This window comes from Triticum urartu, chromosome 2A (genome assembly GCF_056163025.1).
Source record: "Triticum urartu cultivar PI428250 chromosome 2A, HENAU_Tu73, whole genome shotgun sequence".
NCBI classification, from domain to species: domain Eukaryota; kingdom Viridiplantae; phylum Streptophyta; class Magnoliopsida; order Poales; family Poaceae; genus Triticum; species Triticum urartu.
Genome location: NC_141874.1, coordinates 388,279,131 through 388,301,916, shown reverse-complemented (window position 1 = coordinate 388,301,916; position 22,786 = coordinate 388,279,131).

Below are 22,786 nucleotides of genomic sequence, written 5' to 3'. Positions count from 1 at the left end.
CATCTAACCGCCTTGCAGGGACATACAGTCACCAAGACTCAAGACCAGGCGCAACCCACCTTGAGGTAGGGCCTCGTGAGTCCCGCGCTGGCTCACGAGTGCCCAGATACACCTCGCAGCCCTACCGTGCAAGCCATGTGTCAGGGCAGGGCTGTACACACCCCGGGGGCTCCTCCCAGAGGGGGGACCCCATCCCACACCCAAGTGGAAGCTCCATGCTCCACGCTGGCTATCAACACTGCCGAGGAGCGGCTATGCCCGTGCACAAGCGAAAGCACTATGCTCCGCGCTGGTGATAAACAACTGAGGGCGACCCCACGGTCGCACCAACCTCAGGGAGCCCAGAGCTCAGCACCCAGCCTCACCATGACGCCTCCCCTCGGGAGAGTCGCGCGAGGGGGCTGGGCACGGGGGCTGCGCTCGGGTCACGCCCAAGCGCACGCCACCTAACCAGGTCCCTCGGACATGGGCGTCGCACGCCCCTCTCAAGGCCTCGGTGAGGGCAGGTATGAAAATTGTTTGAACGTCAATGGGGACTCCTGAGCATCGCGACTCAGGAGCCTAACTGGTCATGTAGCCCCTCACTCCTTGGTCCGTCCTGGTCTCCGGTCAGCCCTATGGCGGTTGAGGTATGCACGGGGCAGGGCTCTGTCGACGTAGAACATTAATCTATCCTCACGAACTCTCCCTATATGATGTTCGCACGTCAAGGGGGACTCCTGAGCATCGCGACTCAGGAGCCTAACTGGTCACGTAGCCCCTCACTCCTTGGACCGTCCTGGTCTCCGGTCGGCCCAATGGCGGTTGAGGTATGCGCAGGGCCGGGCTCTGCCGACGCAGAACAAAGCAAATAGGAAGGAAAACGCAAAATCTCGAAGCAAATATTACAAGCATATTGTTCTCACAATACCAAATGAAAAGTCTAAACGCCTCCATGAGGCATGATGTATGTCGCAGGAATGAAACGAGAAGAATAGCCACAGATCACCCCTAGATGTCGCTGTCGCCTGTGGAAGGTGCTCCCCCGTGGGCGACGATGTTCTCACCTTCACCACCAGCTGCAGGATCCGCGGCATCGCCAGATAGAGGATCAAAGGCAAAGCCGCAGAACTTCCCCAGCAAAGCCTCCACTTGACCATGAACAGCTGCGGCGGCGGCTTCGCAGAGGTCTTCAGCCACAGGCTCCAACAGCTCGTCAAGGTGGGCGTTGGGGTCGCGGAGGTGCAGATGGCTGAGGACGCGAGTCAGTGCGGCTGAAGACAGAATGTGAGCTTCTGCCTCCGCCATGGGACCGAGGCCCTCAACGACCTCCTCAAGCGCCTTCACCACGAGAGGAAGCAGTTGGGCGGGGCCGTCCTCGTCAGTGTCTAGCGGCTTCTCCAGGACATGCTCGTAGAGTGTCCTCAGTGCCTTGCGAGATCTCTTCTCGAGATTGGCGAAGGCCACACGGTCTTCGTCCAGGACACGCGCCTTGGCGTCAAGATCGGCCTCCCTCGCCCCCATCTTCTGCTCCAACTCTTCCCACCGGTTGCGCTCGGTAGCCTGCTTCTTCCCCAGCTCCGCCAGCTCAGCATCATGGTTCTTGACGGCTTCCTCCCGGGCCTTCATCTCCTTCTCCTCTGCTTGGTGGTGGCGTACCTCTTCGGCGTGCTTGTCGCGCAGGCTCTGCAACTCGCCTCCAGCACTTGGCAACGGTCACGGGCGGCCTTGGCGTCTTTCAGCGCCGCCTCACGATCGGCTGCAGCGTCAGCAGCTCCTTGCTTCTCCCTCTCGGAAGCCGCAACAGCCTGGCCCAGTGCCGCACGTGCCGCCAGGTCAGAATGAAGCCAGCCGGAGGCCAACTCCAGACGCCCGGCCACCAGGCGCGGGTCAGCGCTCAGGAGATCCGCCTGCAGTTGGGTCATTTCTGAAAGGGCACGCTCCAAGACGGCAGCAGGAGCAAAAGAACCAAGGAGTGGAGGTGTAGCAATAGGAGGAAGCGACGCCGTCACCAGGGCTTGGGAGATCGCGGGCCCCGGAGCAGCTGGGACCTCGTCAGCCGTGCCAAGCACCGGCACTTCCGGAGCCAGCGGGGCTATGGGGGCTGATTCCACGCGGCGATGTTCCTCTTGGCCCCGCAAGGGCGACCGGGCTGGGGAGACACGGGAGATGTTGCCCCCTTGCTCTGCGGATGGAGGCATAGCCACCGTACCATCCTTCCTCTTCTTCGCCGAAGATGTCGGCCTGATCAACCAAAGGCGAGCGTTAGGAAATAACAAGTACCAGCAGGGATAAAGCGAAGCTCGAGACACCTACCGGTCCACCACGAAGTACTCCACCTTCCGCTTGTCAAGATTGAGGCCTGAAAGCATTAGGGCCTGAGGGGCAGGCGTTCGGGCTTCGGTGGCGCCATGCAGTGCGGAGGCAGAACCGGATCCAGCCCCAGGAGGTGTTGGGGTGGAGGTGGCACCACGGTCCACCAGCGACGACCTACCCTTCATCGGCATGAGGGGTTGCTCCTTCCCTCCTCGGTAGGCATCGGCCTCGGCATCATTAGGAAGGGCGCGGAGAATCTCGGCCTTCCTCGGAGGGGAGGTCTCCCCCACCTCTTCCGGGGTCTCCTCCGAGTCCACCTCCTCTTCCCCCTCTCCGCGGGACTCGCCAGAAGACACCTCCACCAATTTTTGCGCCGAAGGAGCTCCCAAAAAACCGGTGGCACCAGCCCGCGTGCATCAAAAGTAGGCCTAGAGGCGATGAATTCCTCCCGGTCCCTGCATTGGAACAGGGGAATGAAGGCGCTAGGCGGGTACTCCTGGTTGTCTCTGACTATGAGATGCAGGATGGCGTCCAGTTCGTCGTCAGGCAGGTCCCCCGGCCTCAGGCGGGCCTTGTTTTCCCCTCCTTCAAGCTCCTAGAAGGGGCGCGTGAGCGCGCCTGGAGCGGGGCAACCGCAGCGTCAAGAACTCCCTCAGGAGCATCGCTCCTGCTACTTTGGCCGCCCTCGCATTGCCCGGCTTCAGGTCAGTCATCATCTGCCCCAACACTGACGATGCCCGCTCGTTGACAAGCTCCGCCCTGGGGCACTCCTTGCCTTGCCGGGGCGCCTCCGTCGGCAACACCAGGCGCGGATGGGCGAGCTTGGCGTCCACCATGACCCATTTGGATCAAATGTTGTCGGCCCTCTTCCTGGTGCTCGAGATCGAGTTGGCCTTGCCGGACGCAACGAAGTTGGTGCATCCAGAGATGTGATCCTCGCTGACGCGGAGGAAGAAGAAATGGCGCAGGAGCGCCACGGACGGCATCACGCCCAGGTACGCCTCACAGTAGTAGGCAAAGATGGACAGGAGGAGGACAGAGTTGGGATGGAGATGCAACGCTTGCAGCCCATAGTGGTTTGAGGACTTCATAAAAGAAATCAGAGAAGGGAGGAACCAACCCGACGGCAACGCTGCTCGAAAAGAAGGGAAAGAAGGTGCTCCCCTCAGGCTCCGGCTCGTCAGAAGCAAGCCGGAGCTCCGTCTTCCCCCACTCGTTGCTCTCTCCCGCCGTCAGCAGGCGCACGGAGGCAAGGCTCTTCTCTGTGACAGTGGGCGCCTCAAGAGCGGGCTCATACCAAGCCGGAGCCGAGGAAATTTTGACCATGCGCGGCGCCATGGGCGGCAGATGCAGAGCAAGGCCGGAGCAGATCTGTAGGTAGCGGCGACGAAGAGCGGGAAAGGGGATCTGGAGTGAGGCAAGGAAGAAGCAATGAAGGCAAGTGCCGCCTGCGCCAGCCTTTTGTCAAGTCAAGCAGTTGCCAAGGCAGTGTGGAAAGCGAAGACGCCCACGTCCAATCAACCGCCACGCGTCGACCGAGGCCGCAGGCTTTTGGGGCCCGCGGTGCTCCGAACTTGACCCTTGGCTTCGCCGTGAAGCCAAGCCCGAGCGCACCTTGGGCCCGGGGGCTACTGTCAGCGTTCTGGGAACGGGGGTCCCGAGACTTGCCTGCCTGCGGCCCGCGGCATGGCCAAGCAGTAGGCCGTACGGCAACAAGACCAAGACCAGAAAGACGGCAAGACGGAGGTCATCGTGGAGCCCAAGGAGGGGTCACCCTAGAGCCTTTCACAGGCACAGACTACCTTTTGTCAGGATAGCTTGTACTAGTTGTCCCCCTTCAAAGTAGCCCGCCATTGTTGGCTCCCTTCCCGCTCAATATTTGGGAAGAGGACCAGGGCCTATATAAGTATAGCTAGCCACCATAGTAGAGGAGAGACTGACCAGACCCAGAGACACACCACAAGTTCATACGCACAAGAACACCTCAACCTCAGGAGGCTGTTCTCCCCCTTGTATTGTTCATCATCAGCCCAAGAGGCAATGCACCACCACCACACTGGAGTAGGGTATTACACCACAATAGTGGCCCGAACCAGTATAAACCCCGTGTCTTTCTGTGTCGTGAGTTCGGCGAGTTTGTCCGCAAGATCTTAGCGAGCTAGAGCGTAGATCGGTAGGAGGGAAAGACTTCGTGCGCACCCCAGTGTTCGAACCTTAAGGGTTTGCTGGAACCCCACATCCGACAGCATCCTGGGCTCTCTCAACATCAGCCTGCTTCAGAATGAGCTCTTGTTTGCGCTTAGCCAGTAGAACCTGGGCAGCCTTCAGTTCTTCATGGGCCCTGCAGAACCAGGCCTATGTCTCGGCGACACGCTGCTCGAGATCCATCTCCGCCTTGTCCACCGTCACCATCCTGGACTTCGCTTTGTCCAGGCGGGCACGGTGGAGCGCCTGAAGCTTTTGGAAGTTGGCGCTCATGGCCCGATGGAGCTGCTCCTCTTGGGAACCGCCGCCATCGGTGCTCGGTTCATCGACAACCTAAAGCCTGGCGGCGGCAAGTGCCTCGTCGTCGAACACCTCCCCCTCGGTTGGTGCCTTGGTGCTCGTTGTTCCTGGGAGGTGGACGAATAGGTCATCGGCCACCCTCAAGTACTTGCCCGAGCTAGAGGCGGCAGAGGAGGAAGGTTGGTCGTCAACCACCCCCTCCTCGGCAGTGGCCCTGCCGGCCCCTCCGACAGGACCCTTGTCGGCCTCCTCGGCAGCGGCCTTGCCAGCCTCCCCGGCAGGCCCCTTGGCAGCATCCTCAGCGGCGGTCTTGGGGGCCTCCTCAGCGGCGATCTTGTCGGCCTCGGCGTCCCTGGCGACCTCCTCGGTGACGGTGTCAATGTCCTCCCGGTCCGCCGAGGAAGGGTCCGGATACCAAGAAGGGGAATGAGGTGGAGCCAAGGTCGAGGTCCAGAAAGAAGAAGAAAGAACAGGGACGGGAAACAAATACCCACACCGGGTTGGGAAGAAGTGGCGCCCTCCCCGCCAGCGTTCGTCGCTGGGGCAGAACCCCCGGCACCCAAGTTCGCCTCCTCCTCCTCCATATGCATGGGCTCGGTGGTGGATTCCCTTGCCGGGGACGCCCCTCGGGGTGGCGTAGTCGAGGGGGCGGCGTGTTGGGTGTGGCCCTCGGCGGCTCCTCCTGCTGCCATTCTTCTCCTGCAAACCCGGCAAGATCAGCATCAAGGATTCACACCCCCAATGTTCATCAGTGGAGGAGTGAGTGACGAGCTTATGCTGGGGGCTGAGGCCGGGGCTACGCCGGGGGCTGCTGTCCGGGCTGCTCTCCACCATCAACGGCGTACGCGAAGTACCCGCCGGGGGCTTGTCGCCCATCGAGGCCTTGGCCCTCTTCGCCACCCTCTGGGCTAGTGTCTCCATGTCCCTGTGAAGATAACATCAAATCAAAGGAGAACAACACAGGATTAAAGTCAGGAGATGATGTGGGGGCGAAATACTTACTCTTCCTCCACCTCCTCCTCCACTAGCTTCCTCTTCCTCGCTGGGCTAAAAGATCTAAGGTCGAACTCAGCCTCCAAGGTGTTTTCCGAAGGAGAAGGGGAAGGGGATGGGGTCCGGTGCCGCTTGGACGAGGAGGAAGCAGTTGTTGTCCTCTTAGCCACTGTGGCCTTCGCCGCCTTCTTCACTGCCGCGGCCTTCATCGCCCTCGTCTCGCGCACGAGCTGCTCCTGGATCGGCTACCGCTGCATGGTCCTGCCCGGCTGGACCGGCTCACCAGAGCTGGCCCGCCGCAGGACACGCTGTCACCCCATGGCCGGGGGGTCATTTGCCTCGACCTCCTCTTCGGATGACTCGTCGCCCGCGTCTTCAACAAGGGGGGCGTCAGCGCCGACGCCGCTGGCCTCCCCGGCAGACTCCGCCCACTGGGCGAGCTCCTTCTCCTCCGCGGCCTCGTTGGCCTCCTCCTCTACGGCACCAATGCTGCCGGCCTCCCTGGCGAGCGCCGCCTCCACCGCCCTGGCGGCGATATAGTCCAGCTCCGCCTTGGTGGTGTCTTGGATGAGCAGTGGCTCATCACGGACATAGCTCCCCGACAATGTGTCGAAGAATTCCTGCACCTTCTCCCCTGGTGGCTCGGCCCAAGCCGGGTCAAGGCCATGTGCATTGAGGTCTGGCATCATGGCAATGATGGCGGATTGGCGAGAGTTGTTGCTCAGTGGGACCACTCCCGCCGGCAACCCAAACAGGAGCCGCTTGACGGCCTTGCTGGCCTTTGCGGCCCTGCCGGTCCTCTCAGGCCCGCCGTCGCTGTTCACGTCGAGTTGAAAGAGGCTTTGACAGAAATGGGCATGCCCCGTCACCGAAGTTGTCCTTCAGGCCAGGTCGGAGCCTCATGATGTCGGCCGCGTTCTTGAAATCCCAAGCCGGCCTCCCCTTGTTGTGCAGCGGGGCGATTCGGCGCCGGATGAAGTCGGCCCCGATCATCTCGAGGGTGAGCCCGGCCATGGTGAGGCGATGGATCCTAGTGGTGGCGACCGCGAGCTTCTTGTCATTGGTGTCGAGGTTGCTCCAGTCCCTGCGATGCGTCGGCGCGCTCTGACAAACTCGGCAGAACTCCTGTGGGTCCTTCTCCTCGATCCAGTACCACCGGCCCCACCACTCCTCCCACCTCTCCTTCTGGGAACCCTCCGGATACGTGCCCTTCTCCTGGGTCCTTGGGATCCAGGAGATGCAGCCGGAGATAGCGCCCCCTGGTTGGAGGCGAGGGGAGAAGTAGTGGCGAAAGAGCGTCGTGCTGGGAAGCACTCCGGCAAAGCCCTCGCACAGGTGGGCAAAGAGAGCCATGCACGCCACGGCATTCGGCATAAGATCCAGAAGACGGAATTCATAGGTGTGCATGACATCGTTGAAGAAGTCAAAAAAGGGGGGTAGAGCCCGCAGGAGAAGAAATTGATGAAGAAAGGGTACCAATTTGGGCCGGCCTCGGCGAACTCGGCGGGAACGACGCGTGTGGCAGGGTGCCCCATCGTCTTCCTCCCCCACAGGGGAAAGAAACAGTTCTTGAGGTAGACCGCGTCGACCATCGAAGGGAAGTAGGCGAGCTGCGTTCACCGCACCGCCGACTCGCTCTCCGGCACCTCCTTCTCCCCGGCGTCCCTGGCCGCTCCCTTGCCCTTGCTGGTTTTGGGTGCCATGATGGCTAGGAGAGAGCGAAGGATCAAGAGCAATGGGGCGCGGCGGCGGCGAGCAGAGGCGAGAGCTTTGAATCTTTTGCCTAAGGAATAAGAAGGGAATGGCCGTTCCGATATTGGAGAAGGCACAGAGGGGAAATGAGCAACGCGCCTGCGGTTTTTCCTTTTTATGGGGAAGGCGCGGGCCGCCTCTTTACCATGATGTGACGCATGCGTGCAGCAACCGCCCCACCCACGACCCCCACGTCACGCATTCAATGCGGGTCATGGGGAAGCACAATGAGCGAGGGAGTTACTGTTGTAAAAACTTCGCCGCGTGCGCACCCGCGCACCGTTCTGGGCCTGGCCCAATAACGCCCCGCGCTTATATGTGGCCCTGGCCCGGGGGCTCCTGTCGGTGTACAAAAGTAGGGGTCCCTTTTTGTACCCCTTTACTTGTGCGCGGGCAGTCGCATCCCCATGCCTGTGTCCACGCTTGGCGGAGAAGAGGAAGCAAAGGCCCAAGACTACCAGAGCAATGCCAAGCCAGAAACACGAAGAGCAGAAGGGCGAGGTGAACTCCCCCGGCAAGGCCCTTGCCGGGGCAGCCTCCACAGCCCCGGCCAGAACCTTGCCGGGGCAACTTGCCCAACGCCAGCGGAGCTGCCACCCTTGAGCCTAAGGGTTCCGACGCCCTCAACCACATTGGAACCAAAGCTCGGGAGGCGCCTCCGTGGTGGCATGCAAATCTGTGTGAAGACCAAGAACATACAAGACTATATGAGAATCAGAAGACGAAGATCCTCAGCAAGATCCTTGCCGAGGATACCCACAAGACCCCCCCCCCCTAGCAAGACCCTTGCCGGGGACACCCACGACGTTGCGGCAAGACCCTTGTCGGGGCCCCGGCAAGGCCCTTGCCGAAAACATCCGCGGGGCCGCAGTCAGGCCCACACCTTCCAAGACTCCACCGCCGTTCCCACACAGCTGCCAGCCCACCAACTAGGCGAGCACCTGCGTGGTGACGTGTGGCCTCCAGGCCAACTTAGCAAGCACCTGCGCGGTGGCATGAAGATCTTCATGAAGACTCAGCAGCCAGCTAACCAGCGTGGCACTACACGCCTCGTCAGTTCGGACGCGCGTCAAAGCCAGGCGAGGCGGCGACAGCTGGGACGAGCTTCCTTGCCGTCCCCAATAAAGCAAGAATAGCATGTCGGCAGCGCATTAAATGCGTTTGTCCTACGGTGCCAGGGGATAGAATCAACTACTGTACAACTTTCCACCTCCTATGTGCCACTGTGGCAGCCCCTTTTGACTATAAAAGGAGGCATGCGGCGTACTGAGAGAGATTCCGAATTTTTGGACCCTACACGCTTTGTAGCTAGTCCAAGAACACTAGATAAACATAAACCAGCAGGAGTAGGGTATTACGCAGGACTTGTGGCCCGAACCTGGACAAGCCCCCTATGTTGATCCCTCAAACCCGCTCTTTCCACAGCCCCGCGCCCGCCAACCGTAGTAAAAGGGATTCTTCGTGATCTCGTAGGTGTCATTTCCCCCCGACAGTCCTATATGTGAATTTTACCTCTCGACCATTTCGAGACTCCTCGTCATGTCCTTGATCTCATCCGGGACTCTGAACAACATTCCGTCACCAAATCACATAACTCATATAATACAAAATCGTCATCGAACGTTAAGCGTGCGGACCCTACGGGTTCGAGAACTATGTAGACATGACCGAGACACATCTCCGGTCAATAAAAAATAGCGGAACCTGGATGCTCATATTGATTCCTACATATTCTACGAAGATCTTTATTGGTCAAACTGTAATGACAACATACGTTATTCCCTTTGTCATCGGTATGTTACTTGCCCGAGATTCGATCGTCGGTATCTTCATACCTAGTTCAATCTCGTTACTGGCAAGTCTCTTTACTCGTTTTGTAATGCATCATCCATCAACTAACTCACTAGTCACATTGCTTGCAAGGCTTATCATGATGTGCATTACCAAGAGGGCCCAGAGTTACCTCTTTGATACTCGGAGTGACAAATCCTAATCTCGATCTATGCCAACCCAACAAACACCTTCAGAGATACCTGTAGAGCATATTTATAATCACCCAATTACGTTGTGATGTTTGATAGCGCACAAGGTATTCCTCCGGTATCCGGGAGTTGCATAATCTCATAGTCAAAGGAATATGTATAAGTCATGAAGAAAACAATAGCAATAAAACTGAATGATCACAATGCTAAGTTAACGGATGGGTCTTGTCCATCACATCATTCTCCTAATGATGTGATCCCGTTTATCGAATGACAACACATGTCTATGGTTAGGAAACTTAACCAACTTTGATTAACGAGCTAGTCTAGTAGAGGCTTACTAGGGACACGGTGTTTTGTCTATGTATCCACACATGTATCAAGTTTCCAGTTAATACAATTATAGCATGAATAATAAACATTTATCATGATATAAGGAAATATAAAATAACATCTTTATTATTGCCTCTAGGGCATATTTCCTTCGCTCTTCCACTTGCACTAGAGTCAATAATCTAGTTCACATCGCCATGTGATTTAACACTAATAGTTCACATCTTTATGTGATTAACACCCATAGTTCACATCTCCATGTGACCAACACCCAAAGGGTTTACTAGAGTCAATAATCTAGTTCACATCGCTATGTGATTAACACCCAAAGAGCACTAAGGTGTGATCATGTTTTGCTTGTGAGAGAAGTTTAGTCAACGGGTCTGCCACATTCAGATCCGTATGTATTTTGCAAATTTCTATGTCTACAATGATCTGCATGGAGCTACTCTAGCTAATTACTCCCACTTTCAATATGTATTCAGATCAAGACTCAGAGTCATCCAGATCGGTGTCAAAGCTTGCATTGACGTAACTCTTTACGACAAACTATTTATCACCTCCATAACCGAGAAACATTTCCTTAGTCCTCTTTAGGTACCTAAGGATAATTTTGACCGATGTCTAGTGATGTACTCCTAGATCACTATTGTACCCCCTTGCCAAACTCATGGCAAGGCACACAACAGGTCTGGTACATAGCATGGCATACTTTGTAGAATCTATGACTGAGGCATAGGGAATGACTTTCATTCTCTCTATCTATTCTGCTGTGGTCGGGTTTTGAGTCTTACTCAACTTCACACCTTGTAACACAAGCAAGAAGCCTTTCTTTGACTGATCCATTTTGAACTGCTTCAAAACTTTATCAAGGTATGTGCTTTATGAAAGTCCAATCAAGCATCTTGATCTATCTTTATAGATCTTGATGCCCAATATATAAGCAGCTTCACCGAGGTCTTTCATTGAAAAATTCTTATTCAAGTATCCTTTTTATGCTATCCAGAAATTATATATCATTCCCGATCAACAATATGTCATCCACATATAATATCAGAAATGCTACAAGGCTCCCACTCACTTTCTTGTAAATATAGACTTCACCATAAGTCTGTATAAAAAGCCATATGCTTTGATCACCTCATCAAAGTGTATATTCCAACTCTGAGATGCTTGAACCAGTCCATAGATGGATCGCTGGAGTTTGCACACTTTGTTAGCACCTTTAGGATCGAAAAAACCTTCTGGTTGCATCATATACAACTCTTCTTTAAGAAATCCATTAAGGAATGCAGTTTTTGACATCCGTTTGCTAGATTTCATAAAATGGGCAATTTCTAACATGATTCAGACAGACTTAAGCACCGCTACGAGTGAGAAAATCTCATCATAGTCAACACCTTGAATTTGTCGAAAACCTTTTGCGACAAGTCGAGCTTTGTAGATAGTAACACTACCGTCAGCGTCCATCTTCCTCTTGAAGATCCATTTATTCTCAATGGCTTGCCGATCATCGGGCAAGTCCACCAAAGTCCACACTTTGTTCTCATACATGGATCCTATCTCAGATTTCATGGCCTCAAGCCATTTGTCAGAATCTGGGCTCATCATCCCTTCCACATAGTTCGTAGGTTCGTCATGGTCTAGTAACATGACTTCCAGAACAAGATTACCGTACCACTCTGGTGTGGAATGTGCTCTGGTTGACCTACGAGGTTCGGTAGTAACTTGATCTGAAGTTTCATGATCATCACCATTAGCTTCCTCTCTAGTTGGTGTAGGCGTCACAAGAACAGATTTCTCTGATGAGTCACTTTCCAATTCGAGAGAAGGTACAATTACCTCATCAAGTTTTACTTTCCTCCCACTCACTTCTTTTGAGAGAAACTCCTTCTCTAGAAAGGATCCATTCTTAGCAACAAAGATCTTACCTTCAAATCTGTGATAGAAGGTGTACCCAACAGTTTCTTTTGGGTATCCTATGAAGACATATTTCTCCAATTTGGGTTCGAGCTTATCGGGCTGAAGCTTTTTCACATAAGCATCGCAACCCCAAACTTTAAGAAACGACAGCTTAGGTTTCTTCCCAAACCATAGTTCGTATACTGTCGTCTCAATGGATTTAGATGGTGCCCTATATAACATGAATGCAGCTGTCTCTAATGCATAACCCCAAGACGATAGTAGTAAATCGGTAAGAGACATCATAGATTGCACCATATCCAATAAAGTACGGTTACGATGTTCGGACACGCCATTACGCTGTGGTGTTTCAGGTGGCGTGAGTTGTGAAACTATTCCACACTATTTTAAATCAAGGCCAAACTCGTAACTCAAATATTCACTTTATTTTCTTATTACGATGATTCTCCACTTCACTTTGAAATTCTTTGAACTTTTCAAATGTTTCAGACTTGTGTTTCATTAAGTAGATTTACCCATATCTGCTCAAATCATCTGTGAAGGTCAGAAAATAATGATACTCGCCGCGAGCCTCAACACTCATTGCACCACATACATCGGTATGTATTATTTCCAATAAGTCGGCGGCTCGCTCCATTGTTCCGGAGAATGGAGTCTTAGTCATCTTACCCATGAGGCATGGTTCACAAGCATCAAATGATTCATAATCAAGTGATTCCAAAAGTCCATCCACATGGAGTTTCTTCATGCGCTTTACACCAATATGACCTAAACGGCGGTGCCACAAATATGTTGCACTATCATTATCAACATGAATAACCGTATTGAAGTAAACATGATCCAATCATATTCATGCTCAATGCAAACACCAAATAACATTTATTTTAGGTCCAACACCAATCCCGAAGGTAGAGGGAGTGTGCGATGGTGATCTTATCAACCTTGGAATTACTTCCAACACACATCGTCACCTCGCCCTTAACTAGTATCTGTTCATTTTGCAACTCCTGTTTCGAGTTACAAATCTTAGCAACTGAACCAGTATCAAATACCCAAGGGATACTATGAACCCTAGTAAAGTACACATCAATAACATGTATATCAAATATGCCTTTGTTCACTTTGCCATCCTTCTTATCCGCCAAGTTTTTTTGGGGGACAGTTCTGCTTCCAGTGACCATTTCCTTTGCATTAGAAGCACTCAGTTTCAGGTTTGGGTCTAGCTTTGGGCTTCTTCACATGAGTGGAAACTTGCTTGCCATTCTTCTTGAAGTTCCCTTTCTTTCCCTTGCCCTTTTTCTTGAAACTAGTGTTCTTGTTTAACCATCAACACTTGATGTTATTTCTTGATTTCTACCTTCACCGATTTCAGCACCGTGAAGAGCTTTGGAATCGTTTTCGTTATCCCTTGCATATTATAGTTCATCACAAAGTTCTAGTAACTTGGTGATGGTGACTAGAGAACTCTATCAATCACTATCTTATCTGGAGGATTAACTCCCACTTAATTCAAGCAATTGTAGTACCTAGACATTCTGAGCACATGCTCACTATTTGAGCTATTCTCCTCCATCTTCTAGGCAAAGTACTTGCCAGAGGTCTCATACCACTTAACACGGGCATGAGTCTGAAATATTATTTTCAAATCTTGGAACATCTCATATGCTCCATGGCATTCAAAATATTTTTGAAGTCCCCGTTCTAAGCCGTAAAGCATGGTGCACTAAACTATAAAGTACTCATCATACAGAGCTTGGCAAACGTTCATAACGTCTGCATCAGCTCCTGCAATAAGTCTGTCACCTAGCGGTGCATCAAGGACATAATTCTTCTGTGCAGCAATGAGGATAATCCTCAGATCACAGACCCAGTCCGCATCATTGCTACTATCATCTTTCAACTTATTTTTTCTCTAGGAACATATCAAAAACATAGGGGAGCTACAACGCGAGCTATTGATCTACAACATAATTTGCAAAAACTATTAGGACTAAGTTCATGGTAAACTAAGTTCAATTAATCATATTACTTAAGAACTCCTACTTAGATAGACATCCCCCGTGTCATCTAAATGATCACGTGATCCATATCAACTAAACCATGTTCGATCATCACATGAGATGGAGTAGTAATCAATGGTGAACATCTCTATGTTGATCATATCTACTATATGATTCACGTTCGACCTTTCGGTCTCCAGTGTTTCAAGGCCATGTCTGTACATGCTAGGCTCGTCAAGTTTAACCCGAGTATTTCGCACGTGCAAAACTGTCTTGCACCCGTTGTATGTGAACGTAGAGCTTATCACACATGATCATCACGTGGTGTCTCAGCACGACGAACTGTCGCAACGGTGCATACTCAGGGAGAACACTTATACCTTGAAATTTTAGTGAGGGATCATCTTATAATGCTACCGCCGTACTAAGCAAAATAAGATGCATAAAAGATAATCATCACATGCAATCACAATATGTGACATGATATGGCCATCATCATCTTGTGCCTTTGATCTCCATCTCCAAAGCACCGTCATGATCTACATCGTCACCGGCTTGACACCTTGATCTCCATCGTAGCATCGTTGTCGTCTCGCCAACTATTGCTTCTACAACTATCGCTAATGCATAGTGATAAAGTAAAGCAATTACATGGCGATTGCATTTCATACAATAAAGCGACAACCATAAGGCTCCTGCCAGTTGCCGATAACTTTTACAGAACATGATCATCTCATACAACAATGTATATCAGATAATGTCTTGAGCATATCACATCATAACATGCCTTGCAAAAACAAGTTAGACGTCCTCTACTTTGTTGTTGCAAGTTTTACGTGGCTGCTACGGGCTTCTAGTAAGAACTGTTCTTACCTACGCATCAAAACCACAACGATGTTTCGTCAAGTTTGTTGTTTTAACCTTCAACAAGGACCGGCCATAGTCAAATTCGATTCAACTAAAGTTGGGGAAACAGACACCCGCCAGCCAGCTTTATGCAAAACAAGTTTCATGTCTGTCGGTGGAACCAGTCTCATGAACGTGGTCATGTAAGGTTGGCCCGGGCCGCTTCATCCAATAATATTGTAAGTGCGTCTAGTGCCCCTTAGTAATTTTGGTGTATTGAAGACTTATAGGTTAAGTGACTAATGTGTTTGTGAGTGTACACAGGTCTATAAGTCTATGAGGAGTTTGATATTTATGATGAAAGTCGACCCCTAAAAATGAATGTCTTCAGCTGAAGACTTTGGTTTTCTTGAAGACTTTGAAAGTGAAGAAATTGGTGTGACCCTGAAGACTTGATATTCATGTGAGGATTATAAAGCGTGAAGACTTTTGTTTTCGTAGTTTCATTTTCTCTTCCTTGAGTCATAGGAAACACCGTACTGTTAAAGGGGGTCAATGTAAAACTAAGGAAAAGTTTCCAAGTGATGCTCATCTCAAAATTCTACACCTACCAATCCTTTCGAGTGAAGCCATTGGAAATCTCATACAGTTCAGTCAATTTCTTCAGTGACAGAGATGAAGATCTTATGGTCTCTGAGGAATTTGTTCTGACTGAGGACTTAGGAATTCGCCATTGCGGATTTCCTACAAGTGAGGAACATGATAGCCCTGAGGAATTTGATAGTCAAATTTCCGACAGTTGTTGTGCTATGTGCCAGCTGTCCCAAAATATCTACCCACCTAATGGTCATATCATTAAAGGGCATTTATGTCTTATCATGTCGGGCTGCTCCCTAGGCTATAAATAGCCGCCCCCTACAACCACTAGCTGGTGGGCTGCTCCTCGAGAAACTGACACTTGTCATTGAGAGCATCCCATCCTCCGAGGACTTTGAGCAAAAATCATCAAGTGAGGAAAACCCAAACCCAAACACCTACAAACCCAAAGTGATTGAGCATCACTAAAGAGATTGTTCCTGTGTGGAACCGACACTTGTTACCTTTGAGGACTATGCATCCTCCTGACGGTTAGGCGTCATGGTCTAGAGCATCCAAGAGGAAATTCTGTATCACCAAGTGACCGAGTCTGTGAAGGTTTGGAAGTCACATGAAGATTTACCACGAGTGATTGGGCGAGGTCTGTGTGACCTTAGCTCAAGGAGAATACGGTGTGGACTGTGTTTCCGGGACTGTGTGTCCTCAGGTTTAAATACCTAGCCGCTCCAGCCAAGCGTACGACTGTCACATCAGTTGGAACTGGTCTACCAAATCACTGTCTTTGCCAAGCTACTGGTTCTATTTCCTCAACCCTTTCATTTCCTCATTTCTGTGTAGAAGTACTTGATCGTTACTGTTTGAAGACTTTGACTGAAGACTTTCTCAATTTCCTCAATCCTAATTCTTCAGTCACTTTGTCTTCAGCCTGCTTAGCTTGTGTTTACGCTACTTGTACTTTGTGCTTGTTTTCATTTCATCATGATGACTATGCTACTTGATCGTTACTGTTATGCTTGCATCTGAGTACCTATTCCACTGCTAAGTAGTTCGTTGCTTAGGAATTTCCTCACCCTGAAATTCCTGAGCGACGAATTTGTAAAAATTTCCTATTCACCCCCCTCTAGTCGATATAACGCACTTTCAATTGGTATCAGAGCGAGGTACTCCCTTGTTCTGTGTGATTTTGGTTTAGCCACCTGGAGTTTTAGTTATGTCGACTGCATGCATGATCAAGGTCTCTGCTGGCTGTCCTAACTTCAATGGGACGGACTACCCCTACTGGAAGAATAAGATGCGAATGCATCTTGAGGCAATTGACAACGATCTCTGGTACGTTGTGGAAAATGGCGTTCTCTCTGTCACTCCTATCATCAACATTGCTGATGTGAAGAGATTCAAGCAACTCGACTCTCAAGCGAAGAATATCATTTGTGGTCATCTGAGCAAAGGGCAGTATGGCAGAGTGAGTGCTTTGGAGATAGCTAAGCTTATATGGGATAGGCTGTCCAAGGTCAATGAAGGAGTCTCAACATAGTGTGACTCTTGAGTTGACGTTCTTCGCAATCTCTTCAACCGCTTCAATAGACTCGACAATGAAAATGTTCAGCAAACCTTCGATCGCCTCACTGACATCTCAAATGAGCTTCAAGAACTTGGTGCCACTCACATCACCGACCATGAGGTGGTGAAGAAACTGCTGAGATCGCTTGATTCCTCATTTGACACCCTTGCACTGATGATACAAGAACGTGGAGACTACAAGTCACTTGATCCCGCTGATATCCTTGAGAGGATAAACACTCATGAGTTCCAACTTGTTGAGAAGCGAGATCTCTATGGGCCAAGCTATGGCAGATCACGCGCACTGAAGGCCAAGGCAGTCTCTGAATCTGAAGGTGAGGATTCTGGTAGCAGTCTTGGTGATCCTGACGAACTAAGTCAGGATCTAGCAATGCTCGTGAGGAAATTTCAGAAGTTCTCAAGGCGTGGTCATTTTGGTAAAACCTCAAGAAGTGATGACATGAGATCGGATTCCTCATCCCGTGACTACAAGAAAAGAACTTGCCACAAATGCAAGAAACATGGTCACTACATTACTGATTGTCCTCAATGGGAAAAGGAATCAAAGAAGAAGAAATACAAGGATTACAGTTCTGATGACTGAAAGAAGAAGAAGAAATCTTCAAAGTCCTCATCGTCAAAATCCTCAAAGTCTTCATCTCACAAGAAGAGAAGCTCCAAAAAGGCTCGGGCATTCATTGGCAAGTAAATGGACTCTGAAGCTGAATCTGAGGAAAATGAGGAAGATGAGGCATCTGAGGAGTCAGACTCTGGTGTGGCGAGCCTAGCTCTCGCTACTGCGTTCGTCATCAAGTCCATCTTCAACTCTGAGGAAAATGAGTTCCCCAACACTGCTGACGACGGTGATGATGACTATGCTCCCACCTATTGCTTCATGGCAAAAGGTTCTAAGGTACTCAAATACCCCTCTTCTGAATCAAGTGAGGATGAATCTGATGAAAACCTCAAGCCTAGCTATTCTAAACTTGCTAAGATTGCTGTGAAACAACAAAAGGCTTTTGAAAAGGTTCAAAATATGCTAGACAAAAGTGATGGCCTGTTGGGTGAAGAAATTGATCGAACTCAAACTCTGACTGATAATATTTAGAGACTTCAGTCTAAGTTTGACAACCTTCAGAGTCATCATAATACTCTCTTATCTGATCATGAGAAACTTTCTTATGAATTTCTTCAAAGAAAGCAGGATCTTGAGTAGCTAAGGATGAGTTATGAAGATCTTCAAAAGGAACGTGATTCATTGCTTGCTCAACAGATCAGTTCTGCTCAGGTTGAATTATTCCACCATGTTTGAAATGCATTGAATGAGAATCTGCTAATTCTTCACCTGAAAGTTCAAATGTTTCTATTGCTGCAAATTCTTCAACTGTCTCTGCTATCACAAATTCCTCATCTGAGGATACCACTAGTATCACTGACAATGCAGGGCTGAAGGAATTGTATGTGACAGGCATGTACAAAAGCCTCAAAGGGCATCAGGCTCTTTGTGATGTGCTTAAAAAGCAGATCCTCAACAAGAACCCTAGGAAAGAGGGTATTGCCTTTGAGAGCAAACTCAATGCTTATGGGACCTACTAGAAACCTGAGCAGTATCCCAAAACCTCACGGGTTGCTGCAAAGGGACCTCCCATAGATCCATCCACTTTATTTGGCTTTACTTGCGAATCTTCATACTCTTGTGATGAGTCATTTGACTCCAACTATAAACTGTACAAAAATCAGAATGGTGAAGTATTTGCTAGATATGTTGGCACTAACTGCAGGAACGGTCCCCCTATGAAGAAAATATGGGTTCCCAAAATGTGCCTAGAAAGTCTTCAGGTGAATGTCATCATGACACCACCTGTGAAGAATAGGAACATCAGATCAAATTCTTCATATGGATCTAGGTCCTCACATGGACCAAATTCCTCACATGGATCAAATTTCTCATATGGATCCAAATCCTCATATGAACATCATCATGCTAACACTTCTATTTCGCAGGGAAAGCCTAAGGGCTATGAATATGTACATTATTCTTCAAATCATTATGTTCATAAGTCCTCAAAGAATTTCTCTGCTTATTCATATGCTTACTCTAACCCATATCCTGTGAAATGAAGTGGACTGGCATCTATGCCACCTTTCTCTTATGGAGATCACAGAATGATGAACTCTTTGCCACCCCTCCAGATGTGGGTGGTGAAGAAAAAGAACTGATTTCTTATGCAGGGTCAGGTCTCCAGATGAACTTGAACGTCTGATGAATTTGCTGGAGACCTGAATATGCTTGAAAGGACGCAAGCTAATCATGAAGAAATGAATATTCATTTCTCACGTCCTCACATTACTATATCTATTGTACTACTTGATGAAATTCAAATCTGATGAATTTGATGTCATATTGTTCACTGATGAAGTATATGAGTTCATAAGATGCACTAATTCATCTACAGGATGATCAACCCAAAGCCACCGAGTAGGTCCTTGACAGTGGATGTACAAATCACATGACTGGTGACAAGAACTTATTGATGGACACTGCTTTATCTCCATTGCATCTGAAGCATATCACCTATGCTGACAAAGGAAAAGGCAAGGTATTGGGTCTAGGTAGGGTTGCAATCTCAAAGGTTCGACACATGGACAAAGTCATGCTTGTCGAGCCCTTAGGGTTCAACCTCATGTGTGTCTCAATGCTTTGTGATCTTGATATGGTTGTTGTCTTTGGCAAGTATCGTTGTGTTGTTATCATGGAAGCTCACAATTCCAAAGTATTCGAAGGCTTTAGGAGAGGAGACTTGTATATTGTTGATTTCTCTACAGGACCACAACCTACCATGTGTCTACTGGCAAAAGCTTCAGAAGGCTGGTTATGGCATCGATGACTAGGTCATGCTAGCATGAGGAACTTGCACATGCTCGCGAAGAAGAAGCATGTCATTGGCATCAAGGGTGTCAAAATCCTCAAGGATCACCTGTGGAGAGTTTGTGAAGCTGGAAAGATGACCAAGGCCAAGCATCCCTCAAAGACTATCATGACTACCACTCGTCCATTTGAATTTCTTCACATGGATCTCTTCAGCCCTACTCATTATGCCACATTCACTAATGCTGCATATTTATATGGCTTTGTTATTGTTGATGACTATTCTCGTTACACATGGGTGCATATAATCACTTACAAAACTGAAGTGCAGGAAGTCTTCAAACGATTTTCCTCGAGGGCTTCAACAAACTTCGGTGTGAAGATCAAGCACATTAAAAGTGACAATGGGACCGAGTTCAAGAATACTGGTCTTGATGACTATCTTGATGAACCTGGTATTACTCACGAATTATCTGCTCCCTATACTCCTCAGCAAAATGGCGTCGTGGAGCGCAAGAGCAGGACTCTTGTTGAGATGCCTCGCACTATGCTTGATGAATACAAGACACATCCTCACTTCTGGCCTGATACTACATTCCACATCATCAAAAGGGTATATCTTCACAAATTCTTCAAAAATACCTCATATGAACTCCTCACTGACAAGAAACCCAATGTGAGTTATGTCAAAGTCTTCGGTGCTAAATGTTGGATTAGAGATCCTCATCACAATTCTAAAATTGCACCGAAAGCACATGAAGGTTTTATGCTCGGTTACGGAAAGGACTCGCACACCTACAGAGTCTTCAACACCTATCACCACAAGGTTGTTGAAACTATAGATGTGTGGTTCGATGAAACTAATGGCTCGCAAAGAGAGCACCTACCTCATGTGCTCGATGAAATGTCACCTAAGGAATCCATTATGTTCAAGGCTACTGAGGATGTCATTCCTACCGATGAATCTGCTAAAGAAGTCATTCTAGAACATGAAGAACATCATGCTGGTGCATCTGAGGAAAATGGCTCTGAAGAAAATATTGAGCCCACTCAACGTCGTCAACCCACTCATCCTCACGTTGCAAATGAAGTGCAGATTGAGAGAATCATCGACGACATCAAAGCACCGGGTCCTCTCACATGCTCAAAGGCTTCACATTTGTTCAACTTTTGTGGGCACTTTGCTTTTGTCTCTATCACAGAGCCCACCAAAGTAGATGAGGCATTTCTGGAGCCTGAGTGGATTCAAGCGATGCAAGAGGAACTACACCAATTCGAGCTCAACAATGTCTGGGAACTTGTCAAGCGACCAGACCCACGCAAGCACAATATGATCAGCACCAAATGGATCTACCGCAACAAGCAAGATAAAAATGTCCTTGTGGTGAGGAATAAGGCATGGCTTGTGGCTCATGGCTACACACAAGTTAAAGGAATTGATTTCGATGAAACTTTTGCACCTGTTGCTAGACTTGAGGCTATTCGCATATTGCTTTCTTATGCTAACCATCATAATATCATCTTATATCAAATGGATGTCAAAATTGTATTCCTCAATGGTAAGCTTGAGGAACAAGTATATGTTGCTCAACCCCCAGGTTTTGAAGATCCAAAGCATCCTGACCAAGTCTTCAGACTCAATAAGGCCATTTATGGCCTCAAGCAGGCCCCTCGGGCATGGTATGATACTTTGAAGGAATTCCTCATGAAGAAAGGCTTCAAACCCGGTTCACTTGACCCAACTCTTTTCACCAAAGCCTATGATGATGAATTATTCATGTGCCAAATATATGTTGATGATATTATCTTTGGATGTACTAACCAACGTTACAATGACGAATTCGCCTATAAGATGAGTGAGGAATATCAAATGTCTATGATGGTAGAATTGAAATTCTTCTTAGGTCTTCAATTTCGTCAATAGTGCAACGGCATCTTCATATCTCAAGAGAAATACCTCAAGGATGTTTTGAGAAAATTCAACATGCAAGATTGCAAAGGCGTCAAAATCCCTATGCCCGCAAATGGCCATCTATGCACTGATGAAAATGGTATTGACTTCGATCAAAAGGTATACCGCTCCATGAGTGGCTCTTTATTGTATGTATGTGCATCTAGGCTAGATATTATGCTTAGTGTTTGCATCTTTGCCCATTTTTAAGCTACACCAAAGGAATCACACCATAAGGTTGTGAAGCATATTTTTTGATATCTAGCTCACACTGCAACACTTGGATTATGGTATCCTAAGGGCTCGGCTTTTGATCTCATTGGATATTCTGACTTTGACTATGCTGGTGATCATGTGGACCGCAAGTCAACATCCGGCACATGCCATTTCCTCGGATGATACTTGATATGTTTGTCCTCGAAGAAGCAGAACTGCGTCTCACTCTCTACTGCTGAAGCTGAGTACATTGTTGCTGGTTCGTGCTGTGCACAATTGCTATGGATGAAGCAAACCCTCAAGGACTACGGCATCAATGTGAAGAATGTGCCACTCTTCTATGACAATGAGAATGCCATCAAGATTGGTCATAACCCAGTTCACCACTCGAGGACGAAGCACATCCAGATTTGTCATCATTTTCTTCGAGATCATGTGTTGAAGGGCGACATCTCTATTGAGCACGTGAAGACTGGAGAACAGCTAGCCGATATCTTCACAAAGCCCTTGGATGAGAAGATATTTAGCAAGTTGCGGTGTGAGCTAAATATCTTAAAATATTCGAATGTTCTTTGAAAAGGACACACATCCTAACACGTATGCAAATTGATGGCTTATATGTGCAACACACGAAGTAACATTTTTCTTCAATCAATGAAGACTGGCCCTCTAAGTGTGAAGAAATTAATGAAGAATTTGATTCTCAGAGCCCTACGACAATTGTACGCGGTGTCTGAAATCATCATTCTTATACGTTGGGTCACGCCACCAACAAAAGTTGAAAATCTTCAATTTGAGTTTTCCTTCTTTTTTGAAATTCCTCAGTTGTTCAAAGTCTTCACTCGTTCCGACTGTGTTCTTCATTGACTATATATATATAGGAAAATGGTTGTGTACTCCTCGGAGTACGTACTCTCGCTCCTCATATACCACATAGATGAATCTTTTATAGCTTATTATTATT